Below are 4,113 nucleotides of genomic sequence, written 5' to 3'. Positions count from 1 at the left end.
ACCAAAATCGTTGCTTTATTAAACTGCAAGTGCGGTTTACCCCTGGATGACAAGCAATGTTGGAGCAGTGACCCCATTTGAGGACCTCGGATCTTAACCCCTCCGGAACAAACAAACTTCTAAGGCCACTTTGACCTTCGATTCGATCTCCCATGTGAGTGTAGAGATAACTATCTTCTCTGGCAAAATACACTCGGGAGTAACCGGGCGTTCGGAAGCATCAAAAATACGAGATAAAGAGTCGGGTTTGATGTTTTTAGACCCGGGGCGGTACGAGAGAACAAAGTCAAAACGTCCGAAAAAAAGTGCCCACCGAGCCTGCCTGGAGTTGAGTCTTTTAGCAGATCTAATATATTCAAGGTTCTTATGATCCGTCCATACAATAAAAGGTACCCCCGACCCTTCAAGCCAATGACGCCACTCCTCCAACGCTAACTTGACGGCCAACAACTCTCTGTTACCAATGTCATAATTGCGTTCGGCAGGAGAAAGACGATGGGAGAAAAACGCGCACGGGTGCATCTTGTCATCTGAGGGAGAGCGCTGTGAAAGAACCGCTCCTACCCCCACCTCTGACGCGTCGACCTCTACCACGAACTGACGTGTGGAATCAGGGGCGACTAAGATGGGAGCCGAAACAAAGCGGCTTTTCAGTTTGGCAAATACAGCCTCGGCTGTATCGGACCACCTGAACGTCGTTCGGGGAGAGGTCAAGGCAGTCAGAGGTGCGGCTAGTTGGCTGAAATTGCGAATAAAACGCCGATAGAAATTGGCGAACCCCAGAAACCTCTGTAGGGCCTTACGGGAATCTGGACTTGGCCAATCCATCACAGCCTTAACCTTGTCGGGATCCATGCGCATTCCCTCCGATGACACGATGTACCCTAAAAAAGGAACAGACTGTGCATGAAAAGCGCATTTCTCCGCCTTGACAAAAAGCCCATTCTCTAGCAACCTCTGAAGCACTCGTCTGACGTGTCGAACATGTTCCTGGAGAGACGAAGAAAAAATCAAAATGTCATCCAGGTAGACATATATGAATTGGTCGACCATGTCTCTCAACACATCATTGACGAGTGCCTGGAAAACCGCTGGGGAGTTGGAAAGGCCGAAAGGCATGACCAAATATTCAAAATGCCCCCTGGGGGTGTTAAATGCGGTTTTCCATTCATCCCCCTCCCTGATGCGAACCAAATGATAAGCGTTACGTAAGTCCAACTTCGTGAAGACGGATGCTCCCTGTAACCTCTCGAAAGCTGAAGACATCAACGGCAAAGGATAGGTATTCTTTACCGTGATGTTATTCAGCCCTCGGTAATCAATGCAAGGTCGCAGAGAACCATCCTTCTTCCCCACGAAGAAGAACCCCGCCCCCGCTGGAGAAGAGGAAGGGCGGATGAATTTGGAGGCTAGAGAATCAGAAATATATTTCTCCATGGCCTCCCTCTCTGGAATAGAAAGAGAGTATAGTTTGCCCTTAGGCGGAGACTTACCTGGGAGTAAATCTATAGCACAGTCATAGGGACGATGCGGAGGAAGAGAAGCAGCTCGGGACTTACTGAACACTTCCTTCAGGTCGAGGTACTCCGGAGGCACGTTAGATAGATTCACCGTCTCACTCTGAAAAACAGAACGAGACACAGACGAACAAGCAGACACCAAACAAGACTCATAACACTTATCACTCCACGCAGACACAGAGTTTTGTCCCCAGTCAACCCTTGGGTTATGTAACTCCAGCCAAGGGTGACCGAGGACAATGGGAGCCAAAGGGGTGTCCAGGATAAAAAATGAAATGAGTTCAGTGTGGTTGCCAGACGTGATCAGTGTAAGTGGTTCAGTGGTGAATGAAATGTCAGGGAGAACTTGTCCGTTGAGTGCGTTGACAGAGATGGTGTTCTTAAGTGCAATGGTGGGTATTTTGAGTTTGTGTGCAAGGGCAGAGTCAAGAAAGTTACCCTCCGCTCCCGAGTCGAGGAGTGCTGGGCTGGAAAATTCCTGGGCTGCCCACAGCAATCTCACCGGAAGGAGAGTGGAGGATGAGGTCTTTTCCACGGAGATCCCGCCCGACAGTAGCCTTCTCCTTACCGCCGGGCGTGGTCCTCTTACCGGGCAGGAGTCTAGCAGGTGTCCGGTCCCGCCGCAGTAGAGGCAAAGACCACGGGATCTCCGTCTCGCTCTCTCCTCCCGGGAGAGCCGAGCTCGACCCACCTGCATGGGCTCCGGGTCGAAGGTGTAGCTGACCGCATCCGCAGCGTTGGCCTGAGGGCATTCGACACTCTTGTGCTGAAACTCCATCCTGGATCTCAGCCGACTCAGACGAGCGTCCACCCTCAACGCCAGTTCGATCAGTCCGTCAATCTTCTCCGGAAGGTCGATCATGAAAATCTCTTTCTGGATGCGGTCAGCCAGCCCATGCAGGAACATGTCCCACTGTGCCTCCTCGTTCCACTTGCACTCGGCGGCCAGGGTGCGGAACTTGATGGAATAATCCGAGACCGAGCGGTTACCTTGACGGAGCTCTGCGAGTTGACGTGCCGCTTCTCTTCCGGTTACCGCTCGGTCAAACACCCTTCTCATCTCCGCCGCCAGCGTCTGGAACGAGGAGCTGCAAGGATGTTGATTTTCCCACACCGCCGTTCCCCAAAGTGCGGCTCGTCCGGAGAGCAGGGTGAGGACGAATGCCACCTTGGATCTCTCCGTGTTGAAAGTCTGCGGTTGAAGAGCGAAAAACAAGGAACACTTGGTAAGGAAGGCTCTGCAATAATTGCTCTCACCGGCATAACTCTCAGGGGTAGGCAGACGTGGTTCCGGTTGCCGCGATGCGGATGGTGTGTGGGGGGTCGGCGGTGGGTCGGGCACAGTGGGACCGACGAGTTGTTGCATCTGTTGGGTCAGCTCGGCCACCCGTGCCACCAAAGTGTGTACTGCCTGTCCTGTGGCAGTTAAGTTCGCCTCCTGCTGGTCCAGTCTCTCGTTGCTGCTGGTCAGTAGGGCGTTGATACTCGCTGAATCCATGGTTGGTCAGAGCGTTCTGTAACGGATTCACAGAGGCAGGATTCAATTGCAAGTAACTCAGTTTAATAAGCCAGATAGTGTCACAGAAGTCAAAACTCAGAACACTGAAGAAGTCCGGGTAAGACGGAGCAGTGAGAGAGGCTCTGTTGGTGACACGGGCAGGCTGTGAGCAGCTGTGACTCGGGAGATCGGTAGAGGTAATCTGGGAAGGGATCCAGCGTTTCACGGAAGGGGGAAACGATAACCAACACGGAGACACAAGGGGAAACATCCAACAACGCTCTGACAAAGACAAGAGAGAAACAGAGAGACTAAATAGGGTGAAGGTGATGAGTTGCAGCTGGTGCAGGTGATCAGCCACAGGTGCGTGATGAGCCAATCCCAGGCTCCGCCCTCACCTACATTCAACACGCACCCAAGAGTGAGACAGGGAATCCATGAACCGTGACACCTGTCCATCACTCCATCTATCTATCCATCCATCCATCCGTCCACCAATCACTCCATCGATCCATCTCTCTGTCCATCAATCTCTCAATTCTGCATTTTCTTATCCGCTTCTTTTAGATTTGAATTAAAATTTTGTGATTATTTAAATGTAAAACTTTTCATTATAGTATTATATATATAACATTATTATTTATATTTGTATCACTTTGTTTAAATATTTGTTTAAGCAGTTCATCCTTAAAAAATATTATATTTTTGTCTTATTTTCAATCATATATCACAAATATCTAAACATTCATAAATCAAGATACATTTATTGGAGAAGCAAAATGGCTGAAAATATTGAAACTTGTTTAATGAAACATTTTCTAAAATTTAGCAAATTTGTGTTTAAAACGAGATCAAAGGTCTGCCAATGGAGTGTTGGTTTCCCTTTGAGTTAAGTTTGTTTTCCTGACCCTAAAAGCAAGACATCCGAGTAAATGTGTTTCGTACTCTTTCTTCCTCAGGCTTCGTTGGCTGTTTTTGGAATGTGAGGAATGTTTTCCAGCCATTTCTTCTGGTCGTGTGGCGTGTTTTTCTTTGGTTCATGTACTGTAAATGTGCTCTCAGCGCTGTATTTACAGACCGTCCTGTTTCAGCTAA

At 49.3% G+C, this 4,113-nt stretch overlaps 1 long non-coding RNA gene across 1 annotated transcript in view; it reads left to right on the top strand.

Moving 5' to 3' along the window:
* Window positions 1-4,035: 4,035 nt before the first annotated feature.
* The window catches only part of LOC137038330 (uncharacterized), an 8,756-nt gene continuing 8,678 nt past the window's right edge, over window positions 4,036-4,113 (top strand). Inside the window, exon 1 of the long non-coding RNA XR_010897459.1 lies at window positions 4,036-4,113. This exon is cut by the window's right edge and continues 189 nt beyond it. This is a non-coding gene — a long non-coding RNA (uncharacterized lncRNA).

The sequence above is a fragment of the Pseudorasbora parva genome, chromosome 13, assembly GCF_024679245.1.
Source record: "Pseudorasbora parva isolate DD20220531a chromosome 13, ASM2467924v1, whole genome shotgun sequence".
Lineage (NCBI taxonomy): Eukaryota > Metazoa > Chordata > Actinopteri > Cypriniformes > Gobionidae > Pseudorasbora > Pseudorasbora parva.
This window is presented reverse-complemented; position numbering and strand designations above follow the sequence as displayed.